General features: G+C 53.7%; 1 pseudogene; it reads right to left on the bottom strand.

Moving 5' to 3' along the window:
• Positions 1 to 296: 296 nt before the first annotated feature.
• On the bottom strand, positions 297 to 12,458 carry LOC119622811 (sphingomyelin phosphodiesterase 4-like; annotated as a pseudogene).
• Positions 12,459 to 16,011: the final 3,553 nt, after the last annotated feature.

Below are 16,011 nucleotides of genomic sequence, written 5' to 3'. Positions count from 1 at the left end.
AGGCGCACACGTGTGACTTGGAAAGAAACAAGCTTTATTTTCAGTTTTCAACAGGTAGAGTGATACTTTACTTCATCATATGCTTTTGTGTGAATGGGAAATAGCAAAATCTTAGAACGTAAACAGTTTTGTCAGTTTGGAGATCAAGTACTTTTTTCATCTTGAGTGTCATCTGTCTTGGAATTTAGCTGGGTGTAAAAGTAGTAGAATTATCAGGAAATTCTAGAGAGAGCCAGTCTCCAGCTGCAGGTAGGTGTGCCTGGCACTGACCAGCTGCGGGCACAGATGCAGGCGTCTCAAAGCACCAAGCGGTGCAGGTGCCAGTTCTGCAGAGCCTGCAGCCTCTTCTGCCACTTGTCAAAGTTGTTCTTCAGGGTCTGCTTCAGCGCGGGCAGGATGGCACGTGCTGCCACAGGCATGGGGCTCAGAAGCAGGCTGGGAGTGGGTAGAGAGACTGTCACCCTGAGTGTCCCCAGGAGTGGACCGTGCTGGGAGTAGGGCCTGCATGACTCTCACTGGGACCCAGTGAGGCCACGGCCGCCTCTGCTTCTGCGCTGCCACCCCTCCACCACTCCCTCCCTGTGGCCCAGGTGGTGGGGTTGCCCTGCTGTTCCCACACCCATGGGACTTACCATTTCTTGGAGAGGCTCTTGGTGGAGACCTTGGGGAACTGAATGGCTTTTTGGTCCCTGGATGAAGGAAGAGTCAGCAACGAGCCCCAAACAGGCCCCAGGGATGGGGCAGGGGTGACTGGGCACTCACCTGGAAGAGCTAGATCCAGCCTCCTTTGGGGCCGCCTGGGGCCTCTGGCCCTTTTCCCTTGGGCTGCAGCTTTGGGTCCCCTGGTACTAATATTACTGGGACTTGAGGTACTGCAGCTGAAAGACGGGGACATCAGCATGGTGGGACCCGCAGCAGCGCCAGCCAGCACAGCCACCCTCACCACCCAGGGCCTCACCTCTTGGGCCTGCTGGATGTTGACATTCCACAGCTGGCAGGTGAGAACTTCACACTGCTGAAGTGTGGTGGCCTTTCATAGGTGTGGGTGCAGTGTCACTGGAGGGTGTGCTCCCATCACCTCCCAAGCCCAAGGGTTGGGCTGTGTGGCAAGTACCCCCAGCCTGCTCTGAACACAGCGGCCAGTACCATCAGGGCTGCTGCAGCTTCCCCATTCAGTCAGCAGCCTCATGGCTGAGGCATAGAGGACATAGCCCAGGGCAAGGAGCAGTGCCAGGGAGGGCCCAATTCAAAACAGAGAGGCCTCAAGGCCAGCAACAGCCAGAGCACCATCCAGTAGCTACCCAGGAGGTGCAGGCTGAACCTGGGGTCATGGGAGTGGCTGGCGGCCAATCTCTACCCATGGGGCTTACCAGGTGCCTGTTGGCCAGCGCAGGCTGGTGAGACGATAGAGACAGAAACTTGCTGAGGAAGTCGTCCCAGGAACACAGAGTCACCCAACATCTGGCCTGCAAACTGGTGCACAGAGGTGCGGGGGCCTGGGATGGTGGCGCCTCAGGACAACAGCGCCCCACCCCCACAGGCCACCCTGGGACTGCACCCTGGGGGGGAACATCCAGAATCCTCTGAAGAAGCCAGGCTCGTTCTGCCCAGTCATGGCAGTTGACAGCAGATGACCACCAGAACAGCACACAGACCAAGCTGGCAATCTCGTAGTCTAAGATGGACTGCAGCTCTGGGTTCCCCTGGTACTAAAATTTCAAACCTTGACAGCACATTGATGATTTAGAAACCCAGGCTGCAGGGACAGGTGAGAAAACACAGCTCACACACAACTCAGAGGAGTGGAGCTGCCTCTGCTCACAGGGGAGGAGGGACCTGGGGACAGGTCAGGGCCCAGCCCATGCACCTCTGGGACAGGGACCTCTCAGCTGGTACTGAACCAGGGCTGGGAGAATGAGTTCATCCTCACCCGTGATGCAGTCGAGGAGCTGCTTATTTTCATTCTCATCCTGGGTGGTGCCCGAGGCGAGTGTGAAGTGTGTGGGCTGAACTTACTGAGTTGCCAGAGAGAAGGGTCTCTGCCCTCAGCATCAAGGTGAAGGGAGGGGAGTGGTCTTCACCCCAGAGGCCTCTCTAACAGTGCCAACAAGGCGGTGGGGTGTGGCCCTGCCTCCCACAACACTGGCTCCATCTGAGTGGGGCCTGGGACTGGCACTTGGCTGACCACAGGCTGAGGGGGAGCGAATCCTTTGAGGAAGGGGACCCTGATGGCTGTTTGTACGGGAAATATCTGGCACAGGTACTCCAGGGCTGCTTCCAGGTGGTACTGTGTCTGCTGGACACCATCCTGCCCCATCTTGTCCAGGTCATTGGTTGGGTAAGAGCCGTTGGGGTTCATGGGGCCAAAGCCCAGTCACGACAGGAAGGAGCAGCTGTAGGGCACTCTCCACACTGGTCCAAGATGGACTTGACCATGTGCTTGGCCTGGGTAATGAGCTGAGCAAGGCGCAGGGCCTATGTGGGAGGTGCAGGCAGGTCACTGACAGACTGGCCTGTGCTGCCACCCAGGCAGGCCGGCCAGGGGCCCCAAGACCAATGCGCAGCCAGACCGCTGAGTGCCAGGAGGAGCAACTTCTGCCAGGGGACTTTTAAAGACTAAAACATGATCTTCTAAATGTTAAATTTTCCGAACAACACTGCCTTTGTTATCAGGAAAAACCAGACTTTACTGAAAAGGGGGAAGGAGATACGGTCTCAATCCTAAGCCCAGCCTTCACGCTTCCCACTGGAACACAGCACTCTGCAGGGTCTGTTCAGTCCCGTGGCTCCAGGGTCCCTGAGGATGGGCGCTGGTGATCACTCACCAGGATGTGGGCCTCTGGCACAAACATCAGAGTGTACTGACAGTCCTGGATCTCCAGGCTATAGACGTGACTCTTCACTTCGAAGGACGCATCAGTGATCGCTGGCAGCCACAGTGACAGGAAACTGCTGGTGAACGTGGGGGCTGTGAAGAGTCGGTTCTGGTGGTGGAGGGGTGACAAGCTCTGGCTCCAGAAACAGCTGTTCACCTGGAAGGCAGGAGATGAACCTGGTGCCCACTTCCAGGGCCACCTAGTACCCAGTTGCTGCCTGCAAAACTTTGGGTTGCCCCTGAGGTGTCTGGGGAGCCATGACTCAGGGATGTCATCCTGAGGCCCTGGCTTGTAGCGTTTCCCATGCAGTAGATGGCTGACATGGGGAGGGCAGGTGGGGTAGCTGGTGGCTCACAGAGCCCCCAGCAGTGTTTACAGGTGGCAGATACCAGGAGGAGTGACAGAAGCCAATACCTAACCCAGTCAGGATAAAGACACAGCAGTGACCTGGCTCACCACCTGAGGCAGCTGCCACGAGTCACCAGGGAGAAAGTGGGGCCGCAGCTTGGACTGTGCAGCTCCCCTCTGTGGGCACACCTGCAGTCCCTCGCTCAGTGCCTGGTGGTTGCAGGGCAGGCGGGGGTCCAGCCAGTGTCACACTTCAGGATGCAGATGTGTCCCAGGAGTCTCCACAGTGCCCTTTCCTGGGGCTCACTCTGAGCACGTGGTTCCCTTCTGCAGACCTGCTACCTACCAGCTAAGGTCCTGGCCTGGTCTGGCTGGGTCGGGGTCTGCCAGACTTGGCCCAGGCTGTGGACTTACCTGGATTATCTCGGTCACTGTTGGGCTGGGCAAAGACTTTGACCACTGGGAACATCATGAGTGCATGTTTGGGGCTGACCAAGTCTGTGCAGAGCTCCCGGTTCAGGAAGACCAGGAATGGCTTTGTATACACACATCAGCAGATTCTCCTGGACAAAGGGTGCCCTGGGGACTGAGGTAGCAATTTGGGATCAGCCCTGTCGGTGGAGGCAGGGGCTGCACCACTCCATGCCCCTAAGACTGCTGCTCGTCTCTGGGCTTCCAGACTCCCTGGCCAAGGTGTTAAGATGTCATAGATGATAGCTCAGAGGGCTGTGGGTGAGCACGGAGAGCAGGCCAGAGGCAGGTGACACCTAGGTCCTCTGAGGACACTGCATTTTTGGCAAGGCTGAGGCCGTTTTCCAAGAGGAATGAGGCCACGTGGCAGAGGCTGGCTTAGCCTGTGGGGGCCAAGGGACGATCCCCCAGAGGATCCAAAGGGGAAAGGCTTGGGCAAGAAGGGAAGACTTGGTCAGTGGGCACGCCAGGTGCCACGTTAGCCTGGAGGTCTGTCATGAGGATCAAGCAGGGGATGAGGACAAGGCTGTACTCTTCTCTGTGCTGGTGAGGGTCAAGGGGTAGTTTGGGTGTTGCTGAATGTTCATCTGGACCAGAAGGGGGAGGGGACAGGACAGGATGGGTCACCAGTGCACTGCTTCCATGAGAAAGCAGTTTTGGGGCCTGGCAAAGTTGAGTTTAGGAAGGGCTGGTCTGTGCTCCACTAGGGAAGGCCTGGGAGAAGACCACAGGTGACCACTGGGGCCAGGGCCAGGCTGACCCCAGGATAGGCCGCTGGCTTGGTTTCCTGACCCACAGGAGCAACATCCATCCTCAGGAGCCAGTGGCATGAATGTGAGGAGGCAGGCTGAGGCTTATTTTTCCAAGATGCACTGGGAGTCAGTGGGACTGTCACCGCTGGGAGCCTGCTTGTCAGGGAGCATGCTGCCATGGCTGCAGGTAGGTCAGCCACCATCTCCAGGACCTGTAGAAGGGGGTGTGAGCTGAGGGCCCAGTGGCTGGGGGCCAAATCCTCTGGTGGCCTGGAGTCCGTGTCCCAGCTAGCAGCTGGGTGGGGCTGGCTCTTCCTCCATCACCCAGAGGGTGCAGGAGAGATGTGCACAGCCCTGTGAGGTTTGGTTCTGTTGGCCCTTTAGAAGCCAGGATCATGGGTGGGCTTTTCCCAGCCCAGTGGACAGGTAAGGGTAGGAACCTGCCTGGCACCAGAAAGCTGAGATAGGGCAGGGCTTTCCTGTACCTGAGGGTTTGCTTTGGAAACTAAAACAACCACGTGGTCCTCCAACAGCCCCCTTTTCTCCACCTCCTCTATACTTATTCTCCTCATTTGCCACAGGGGACAACTCTCATTAGGGTACACAGAGAACACAGACACATGTGTGACGGGGCAACACTCACAGTTCTGGACAATGTGTCCAGGGGCCAGTGGTCAAAGCAATGCTGCACAAAAAGGTCAAGTTTGTACTGGACAAACCTTGGGACGGGGCCTTGCAGGAAATAGGGTCACCTGCTGTTTGCCCGGTAAGGAGGCCCTGCTTAGAGATGAGCCCAGGGCTCCCATCAACGAGGGTCAGCTCTGCCAGGGGAGAACACTGGGGATCTCCAGGAAGTCAGAGTTGGCTTCAGCCCCCGTTTCTCAGAGGAGGAAACCAAGGTTCAGAGAGGTCAGTGAACATCCCAAGGAGACATAGCACACGGGTTGAGCCAGTGCAGGTCCCTCGTGCTCGTCATCTCAGTCCTACACAAACAGCCCACTTTGATGGGCGTGGAGTTGGCCACACCAGCTCTTCTGATACGGGTAGGGAGAAGCTAGAGATGGCAGCATGATGGGGCCTCTGGCCAGTCCAGCGAGAGAGGCTGTGGGAGCCCGCTGGTCAGGGTGATAAGGCACTTGCCTAGCCTTCCAGAGGCCTCAGGTGCTCTGTGAGCAGGAGGGGACTTAGCCTGTTCCCTATGTCCTGGGGTGAGATCCTTGTGGGCAATAGCTGAGGAGGGGAAAGCAGGGGAGACAGCAGTGGCAGGAAGCCACAAGGGTCACCCACCCTTTGAACTTTTCCAGGGACCTGTTAGCATGGGAGTGAGTGATGTCTGCTTTGGTTTCAGGCTGTTTCCAAAAGCATGCAGGTGCTTCAGCAGCAGGCACACCAGCAGTGCTCCTCAGTGGGCCTAAACCACTGCTAGGTGGAGGAGGAAGGGTCAGGGTTGGGAAGGGCTGCTGACCCACAGCATTCAGTCTCCAGGTCTGACCACATCCCGCCCTGGGCTGGTGGCTTTGTTTCCCTATGGGGGGCATTAGCCAGGCCAAGGGTGGGACCACCCTCTGGGGTATCACTGCGCCTGGCACTCAGTGGACATGCCTTGCACTGCTTGGTCTGAACTACAACCAGCTTGTGATAGGGAAGTACTTGGCCCAGCACCCACACAGCCCACCCTGTGGAGGGCTCACTAAGAGACACACATCTGCAGGGGATCTCCTAACCCTGCTTCTACACTGCTGTGCACCCGCAGTGGGTGACACAGGCCGCAGCTCCCCAGGCTGTGCCCTTGGGCACTGCTTGATCCTCAGGGTAGGAGGCCAGCATCATCCCCAATCTCTGGATCCAGGGTCTCCAGCACCGGCCTCCTGAATGTGTACAGAAAGCACAAGGAACCCAGGCACGGTGCATCAGACGTGTAATTCCAGCACTTTGGGAGACCAAGGCGGGAAGATCACCAAGGCCCGCAGTTTGAAATTAGCCTGGGTAATATGGGGATACCTTGTCTCTACAACAAATTGTTAAAAGTGAGCTGGGTGTGGTGGTGCACACCTGTTGTCCTAGTGACTCAGGAGGCTAAGGTGGGAGGATCACGAACCCAGGAGTGCACGACTGCAGTGAGCCAGGATCCTGCCACTGCACTCCAGGCTGGGCGACATAGTAAGACCCTGTTCAAAAATAATGGCGTGGCTTCGCTTATCTCCCCAATTCTTTCCACTACCTGCTCTTCTTGGACACAGCCAGCCAAAGGTTCAGTTCAGTAGAAGCCCTGGGTATCACTCTGTTGCTGATGAATTTGTGGTCAGGAAAACGCTCAGAGGAGCACAGTCAAGCATGTAGGCCAAACTTTGATTTGCAACCTACAAGCAGGGTCCTGGAGACCGAGCCTGAGAGGAAAGCCTTTTTGCTGGCCATGGACTTCTGGTTGCTCAGTATTGTAAGGGCAGGTGGGAGCATCCAGTGGATGAGAGCAGGGGAATGGGGGCACTGAGGGCAGGACGCTGAGTCTGAGTGGAGGTGCTCACCTCTCCACGTTTGTCCCCCAACCCTTTGGGCCTTAGCACATCTGTGCTGTTGAGGCTGGTGCAGGGCGCGGCCTCTGGGTGTATCCCGGGATGATGCAGACCCCACAAGGGACACTGCCCACATCCCCATCCACTCAAGTCTCCCTGTCAGGAAGATGTCCCCACAGGTCCAGGTGGCGCCCCACAGATCAGTGGCTGAGTCTGAGGATGGAGCTATGGGGTGGGAGGTATTTTCTTTTTTGAGACAAGGTCTGTCACCCAGGCTTGGAGTGCGGTGGTGTGATCTTGGCTCATCATAGCCTCTGCCTCCTGGTCTCAAGGGATCTTTGCACTTCAGCCTCTGGAGTAGCTGGGAACACAGGCAGACACCACCACACCCCAATAATTTTTGTATTTTTTATTTGTAGAGACAGATCTTGCCGTTGTTACCCAGACTGGCCTCAAACTCCTGAGCTCAAGCAATCTGCCTGCCTCAGCCTCCCAAAGCACTGGAATTACAGGCAGGAGCCACCGTGCCAGACTGTTTACTTGTAGTTATCTGTATCTTCAAGTCTTTGGGCAATAAATTTACATTATTTTGGAAGGAAGAGCTGGGCACAGTGGTTCACACAGGTAATCCCAGCACTTTGGGAGGCTGAGGCAGATCACTTGAGGTCAGGAGTTTGAGACCAGCCTGGCCAAAAAAGGTTGAAAACGTGTGTCTTCTAAAAATACAAAAATTAGCCTGGTGTGGTGGCATGCGCATGTACTCTCAGATACTCAAGAGGCTGAAGCGGGAGAACGGCTTGAACCCAGGAGGTGGAGGTTGCAATAAGCCAAGATGTGTCACTGCACTCCAGCCTGGGCGACAGAGGGAGACCTCCTCTCGAAAAAGGAAAAAGAATAATAAAAAAGGAGAAAAAACATGAAATATAATGGCTGTACCTATACCGCCCGACTACAAGGGCACCAGCTGGGTAGGAAGTTAGACCGGCATCCTTCGCCAGTTTCAGCCCTGGCCCTCCCTCTGATCCTGGACTGGGATCCTGAATCTCGACATTCTCCCTTCAGCCCAGGGGAGGGGACAGCCTCCCCATGAGAACTAGAAACTTGCCTTCCCTTGCTGGTACACTTGCCTTACCTCACCTATTCCTTCCAAAGGGTCTGGAGGGCTCACTGTCTGCCCTTGAGCCTGCCTCTGCCACTGGCAGTCACGTGGAACTCTCCTCAGGCTATTTTCTTACAGGTTTGCAGAGCCAAACTTCTCCCTCAGATCTGCATCCCTCCTGGGCCATGTTCCCCATGGAGTCCCTGGCCATAGTCACACCTGCTTGCTGCTTAAGGATATGTCCCCAAAGCCATTTCCCACTGGCTGAGTCTCACAGCACCTCAGCAAACCCGCCTGGGCCTTGCTGGTCACCCTTCCCGCCATGGGGTTTGCCACCAGCTTCCTAGACACCCTGGCCCAAGCCCTCAGGTCCTTCAGTGGCTCCTGCATAATGGGGGTGTCCCCGTGTGCTGTGGCCACCATCCCAGCCCGCCGGCACTTGGGGGCCAACACGTTTTCTCATCTTGTGCTCAAATTCACATTCACTGGTGTGCTCCTTCCGAGGTGAAGGGGACAGACGCGGGGCTGCGAGCGCAGCTCATCTCCAGCTCTCACAGACTGGTTAATTCTGCTATGCATGAAGTGCCCTACAGGTCTGAACTCCGCTTCACTGACCTCAGATCCATCAATGCACTTGTCATATCTGCCTATGCAGTCCCAGTCTCTATGAGGTCACCACATACTCTCGTTTGCTCCTGGAGGTGTGTATGAATGGCCAGGGCTCCCCAGGTGAAGGCTGGCGCACGCCAGCTGGGCTGTCAAGTACTGACAGCCTCTGTGGGGTACAGGGTCAAGCCCCAGGTTCTTCCCACCCCACTGCCTCACACGCAGGCTGTGGGTCACAGCACCTCTAGGTTGGGTGACAGATACTTCTGAAGAAGGCACAAACCACACCACCCGGAAGTCCCAGGCCTCTGTATCTTCCAAAGTGCCAAAACTTGCAGAGCGGGGGTGAACCTGACCACTGCAGAGGTCTGATGACTCCAGCTCTTCAAACCAAGGCCAAGCCCAGGGCCTCCAACGCCAGAGAGCTTGTGACACCTGCAGTGGCCACCTGGGGCCCCATGCCTCCTTATGCCTCACAGCCACACCGCCACCCAAACAGGGGCTTCATTCTTTCTGGAACTAGCCTCTGAGTCACCTGCAGCCTGCCCTTTGCTTTGCCGGGCACAGACATGCATTCTGGGCAGGAGGAAAGGAAGGAGCACAGCTAGTACTTGGTAGGTGTGGAGAACCTGGAGGCAGGGTTGGGTAGGGCTGTGCAGGGATTTGGAGACAGTAGTGCAGAATCTCCAGCTAAGACAATGAACAGAATCTGGAAGATACAGAAAAGCAGAGGACAAGAGGATGGAGTAGGGAAGGGCAGACATGGGACCATACGTGGGAAGGGGAAATTGAGAGAAAGCAATGAGAATGAGCCCATAAGTGAGGAGGAAAAACAAAAGCATGCTCACAATCCAAATAATCGCAGTCCCAGCAGCCATGGGTCAGGGCAGCACCCCCCCACCCCCACCCCCACACACACAGCAGACGAAGGCTGTGGCTGCACTCTACTCGGACTTGGAGACCTGAGTGAATAGACCTAGGTCACCTGGGTGGCCACTGCCTCTGGGACCCAAATGCCTCTCCAGCTCATTGAAAGGGCCCGACTTACTACCCTTCCAGATGGGACCCACTTTCCCAGCGACTCTGAGGCCACACTGTAGCACGTGCACACCACAGTGCTCCAAGAGCCCAGGGCTCACGCTGGGACATGCTGCCAGCCACAAAGACCTCAGATCCTGAGGCTCAGAAAAAAAACCAGTGGAATGCGTTCTAGGACGAAGACTGCCCAGAAAAGACACATGGGTCAATTGACTGGACTTCCCTGGGTTGTCTTGAGAAATTTACCAAATTGGTATAAGTCATGGTGAATTTCTATGTGTCTAAAACCCAATTAATATTCCCACCATGAGTGGTTCTCTAAAAACTGAGGAGGAGGACAGGTCCCAAAGGGTAACACAGAGATGAGCACAGGGCCAGGCCACCAGCTCTTGCCCTCCACCCCCACAGTCTGGAGGCCAGCTGAGGTGGTGTGCGTATCAGCTGACTCCTGGAGGCAGCCTCTCCTACTGCACCAGGAACTCCCTCCCTCCAGATACAATGGGCTTCCAAAAGCAGGAACCCCCAAGAATATGGCCACAGTCATACATGCTGAGAGGCAGCAGGAACCTGAGGCTGAGCTGGACCCCAGTCAGGATTCTCCAGCCTCCACACCCCACAGTGCCATGGTCTGCCAAATGACTACTTCAGCACAGCCAGAGCCAGCTTGGCACACATCCTGCCCAGAGAGCACCATGTCTCCTGCCCAACAGCATGCCTACTGTGCTCCACGTCAGGAGAAATCAGAATACACGTGCTAGACACCAAGACAGCAGAGAGTGAAGGAGCGGGGCAGGGAGGTGCTGCTCTCCATAACCACCTTGTGTCAGACCTGGGGCTCAGGGAAGAATCAGACACACAGTTGCCCAGTGTGGTCTCTGCCTTCGCCTGCGGGAACACAGTGGCCTGCAGCACCATGGCCATCCTTACTGCCCACAGGGCCACTGGGAAGCAAGTACACATTCTGGACTCAACCTGGGTGAGGAGATACCCCCAGGAGCCACACTTCTTGCATCTGAAAATAAGTACTAGGAGGGACAGGCAGGAATTTCTGCATGGCAAGCGCAGCACAGGCCCGGGCAAGTGGCAAGGGGCCTTGGAGGACACGGACCTCCATAGCTGCCTGTTCTCGGCTCCGACCCACCCAGTTTTCTCACGTTTTGTGTTTCACCTCAACTGGAAGAGGCAGAGTGCAGCATCTCTGGTACTTGGTCCTGCCACTGCAAGTCATTCTGAGCAGGGCCCACCCGCCCCAAGGTCTGGCCAAGAGTAAGTGAATGTAGAGAATGGAAAGGCGTCTTCTGCTCTCTACAGGGACAGCCACCTACTCTTCCCCCTGACTCGCGAGGACACGGAATCTTCACAGGTGACAGCCCAGAAGAGCCTTTCTGGCTGGCCCTTGAATATAGATGTGTTTCCACTCACTCAGAAGGCAGGAGGAGCAACAGGAACACAATGCAGTGCAGCGGTTCTTGCCCCTGCCGAGCCATGAGCACATGCTGGAGCACTGAGAGCATCCCGGAGCCCACAGGAGGACCCCCTGGGAATAAGCAGGCCCCCAAGCGCTGGCCAGGCACATGAAGCAAGTCTGTGCTGAAAGAAGGAAGGGTGCTTTGTGACTCAGGAGGCCCAAGATGGGGTCCTCAGCTTTTCCCCCTTTTCCTCGCATGTGATGCTGAGGGTGAGGATTTGGGGGACCCTGTACTCTGAGACAGCCTCCACACAGCAAAGCCTGAGACCAGGGAACAGGCTGCAGAGACTGTGGCAGGAGACCCACAGCTCTTCCTCAGAACCAGAGGAAGAGTGATTGCATACTCCTCTGAAATTTAACTCCATCATCCGCAGAGCCTTCATTCTGGAGGAAGTTCTCAGGAATGTTGTCAGTCACAAAGCCAAAGTTTCCCAAGCACAGTGATGCAGACACCATGGGCACCAGACTACGTGGCTGATGCCGCCTCAGACAGGGTCCCAGATGCACGTGAGTGAAGCCACTCCATGGTGGGTGATAGACTGGAGATCTACAATCCCCAGCTGCTTTTTCACTGATTAGTCCAGGGGGGTGCTAGCTCTGGGGACTGCAACAGCAGGAGCGACCCAGGGCCTCCACCACCTCCATGCATCTGCCAGCAGTGTGCAGTCCAGAGAGGGAGTGGGGAGAGGCGAGGCGGAGGGAGAGGAGGCAGGCCAGGCCTCATGCAAGAGGGCACCAGCCCCCACCCACCATGAGAAGGGCTCTTGCTCATGCTCTGGGGGAGGCAGGGGGAGTGGGGTGGACAGGCAAAGGACGCTCAAGGTCACCATAGCGAGCAGGGGTCTGCCCCCAGGCAACCATGGGAAAACACAAAGGAACTGTTGGTCAGGAGACAGAAGAGAACATGACTCCCAGAGCCATCCCAGCTCCCCGACCCCGAGAGCAAGAGCATCACAACCTCATCTGTTTCCCTGCCAGGGAGGGGTTTCCAGAGAGGCCAGACCTCCAGGCTTCAAGTATCCACACATCAGGGTGCAACGCTCCTACCCCCCCAACAAGGAACTAGAGAACTATGGCCACCTGTTGTTTGACTTCTGAGTGAGAGTGGGTGGTGGGTTTCTATTCTCGCCACCAGCCTGTGCAAACTTCACTCAGAGGCAGGATAAGAAGCAGTAGGGTGAGCAGAGTCAGAAGCAGGAGATGGGAAGAAAAATTGTGGAAACATACCTTGACAGGAGGGGATTGCAGTTTTTGGCACATCTCCAAGGAATACTGGTGAAGTCACATTTCAACAAAACCGCAAAAAGCATTAGCTAGTCAAATTATTCTCAACAATTGTGCCAAGACCGTTCAGTGGAGAACGGACAATACTGCCAACAAGAGAGCTGGGAACACAGAATAGCCACACGCAGAACAATGAAGCTGGGCCCTTCCCTCACACATTCACCAAAAACTAAGTAAGTGACTCAAGGATAAGAACTAAAACCATAAACTCTTAGAAGAAAACATGGGAGAAAGCTTCATAACACTGGATTATGCAATGATTAATTAGATATATCCAAAGCACAGGCAATGAAGGGAACAAATAGACTAGACTTCATCAAAATCAACACTCTTGAGCATCAAAAGATACTACTGATGAAGTAAAAAGGCAGCCAGCAGGTGTGGTTGCCATGCCTGTCATCCCAGCACTTTGGGAGACAGAGGCAAGTGAGTCACTTGAGGCCAGGAGTTCAAGACAGGTCTGACCAACATAATGAAAACCTGTCTCTACAAAATACAAAAATTAGGTGGGTGTGGTGGGACACACCTATAGTCCCAGCTACTTCGGGGTCTGACGTGGGAGGATCGCTTATTCCCAGGAGTTTGAGGCTACAGTGAGCTGAGATTGCACCACTGCACTCCAACCTGGGCAGCAGAATGAGACCCTATCTCAAAGAAAAAGTAACTGAAGCGTCCACTGAGAGATGAGTGGATAAACACAAGGTGTTACATCCACATAATGAAACACCACTAAGCCGTAAAAAGGAAGGACATTCTGATACATGCTGTAACATGGATTAAACTTGAGTCCATCATGCTAAGTGAAACATGCTAGTCACACACAAATAAGTACTGTGTGCTGCAGATAAATATTCTAAATAAAGAAGTCAAATACATAGCGGAATAGTGGTTCCCAGGGACTGGGTGGGGAATTGTTTAATGGTTCGGTTTCTTTTTATTCACTAAAGAGATGGGGATCTATGTTGGCCAGGCTGCTCTCAAACTCCTGGCCTTGAGCAATCCTTCCCTCCTAGTGGCCTCCCAAAGTGCTAGGATTACAGATGTGAGGCCCCCATAGCCTAGCCGATTCACTTTCAGTTTTGCAAGGTGAAAAGCGTTCTGGAGATGGGATGCACAACAACGTGAATGTACTTTACTGACTGTACACTTGGAAATGGTTAAGACAGTACATTTTATGTACATTTTAGAATTAATTTTTTTCTTGATTAAAAAAAAAACAAAAAGGGTCAGGTGTGGTGGCTCACACCTGTAATCTCAGCACTTTGGAAGTCTGAGGGAGGTGGATTGCCTGAGGTCAGGAGTTTGAGATCAGCCTGGACCAATATGGTGAAACCATATCTACTAAAAATGCAAAAATTGGCCAGGCATGGTGGCAGGCACCTATTATCCCAGCTACTCGGGAGGCTGAGGCAGGAGAATCACTTGAACCTGGTAGGTGGAGGTTGCAGTGAGCTGAGTTCTCACCATTGCGCTCCAACCTGGGTGACAGGAAGAAATTCCATCTCCAAAAAAATTTGAAAAAAGGCATTAACACTTAGGTACAGAAAACAGCAGAACCTTCCAGTTCTTCTCTGTAAGCCTGTGTCATGGTCTCCTGCTCACTTCATGGCCAGCACAGCCCACAGTACACACACCCGAGAGCCATTTGGGCACCATGGTCCCGTCTGAACAGGGGTCACGGTTCCTACCATTCCACCCCTCGAGGAAGCTGTGAAATGGCATGGAGGCTTCAAAAAGTGCAGCACCCCACATACTAAGAGTTATGTACAAGGTGGGAGAAAGAATCCTATCTTATCTACATGCCAGGCTGTCAACAGTGAGGCTGTGGCTACCAGGTCAGCCCTAGGATCCAGTGTCAGAAGCAGCACCTGCTGAATCTCTGTGAGGTGTGCCTCGAAGACATAGCCAGGACCTGGGAGATGGCCAGCACTCAGGAAGTGAGCCAGCCCATGCTATCCTGAGAGGCTGGAGCCCCTCTGGGCAGACAAGGGACTCTGTCACCTCCTACTTGGATGCTTTGAATTAATGGAAGGCCTGTGGATGCCGCACAGATCCCTAACCATTCAATGTCATAAAAATGTTACTGGGGCAGGGCTTAATATCCACATGATGGTAATGACAGAAAACATCTCCAACAACAAGGGAGATGGAAATGAAAAGATTTAACAATTATATCACCACGGGCAAGACGAAACTACTCTCATGGACAGGGGATCTTGGGATGAAAAACATCACCAATGACCTGTAAGTTAGAAGGGTGGGCAGATTTATTTTCATGTTTTCTGAATGTCATAGCAGGAAAATACCAACAATTTAGAATCAGCCCCTAGCTGAGGGGCCATCTCTGGGATTCTGCCCCACATAGTGAAAGGTGGCTGAACAGTTTATTTTATTTTATTTTATTTTTTCATTTTTTCTTTCCTTTTCTCTTTTTTTTTTTTTTTTTTTTTTTTTTTTTTTGAGATGGGATCTAGCTCTGTCACCCAGGCTGGAGTGCAGTGGCACAATGTCAGCTCACTGCAGCCTCTGACTCCTGGGTTCAAGCAATTCTTCTGCCTCAGCCTCCCAAGTATATGGGACTACAGGCACCTGCCACCTTGCCCAGCTAATTTTTGTATTTTTAGTAGAGACGGGGTTTTACCATGTTGACCAGTCTGGTCTCGAACTCCTGACCTCAGGTGATCTGCCCACCTCCCAAAGTGCTGGGATTACAGGTATAAGCCATTGCACCCAGCTGGCTGAACAGTTTCTTTTGAAACAGAAGCTGAGACCAGCTCAGCTGTCACCTGGAGCAGAATTTCTGACCTCCAGATCTCATGGGAGGTGGGGTCTGCATTCACAGACATCTGGTGACAGATGTGTCACTTAAGGAGGCTAGTGTGCTGGAGCCTGTAGGAAGCAAAGGGAATGACTGGTGTCTTGAGGGAAATACAGAAACAGGCCCAAGTTACAGGCTCCCACTGGCCTAGCCAGATTGGGGCAATCTGGACGTCAAAACCAATGACAGTATGGACAGATTACAACTTGTTAAATAGCATAATGCCCCTCCCCGCTAGCCCCCGATCCACACTGATATACCTGAATAAATAGATAGCAAAGAGAGAAGTCTTCCTTACCACCGAGTGACCACTGACCCAGTAATTAATGAAGGAGGGATGAAGTTAGAGAACCAGCATTTGGCAGCCACCCTATTAATATGCTGATTTGGTCAAGAATCAACAGTGAGGCTGGGCATGGGAGCTCACACCTATAATCCCAGCATTTTGGGAAACCGAGGCAGGATTTCTTTTTTTTTTTTTTTTTTTTTTTTTTTGGGATACTTCCACTGAGGAGGTTTTTTTTTTTAATTTTTTTTTTTATTTTTTATTTTTTTTATTTTTTTAATTTATTTATTATTATTAAACTTTAAGTTGTAGGGTACATATGCACAACGTGCAGGTTTGCTACATATGTATACTTGTGCCATGTTGGTGTGCTGCACCCATCAACTCATCATTTACATCAGGTATAACTCCCAATGCAATCCCTCCCCCCTCCCCCCTCCCCATGATAGGCC

This window comes from Chlorocebus sabaeus, chromosome 6, assembly GCF_047675955.1.
Source record: "Chlorocebus sabaeus isolate Y175 chromosome 6, mChlSab1.0.hap1, whole genome shotgun sequence".
Taxonomy (NCBI): Eukaryota; Metazoa; Chordata; class Mammalia; order Primates; family Cercopithecidae; genus Chlorocebus; species Chlorocebus sabaeus.
This window is presented reverse-complemented; position numbering and strand designations above follow the sequence as displayed.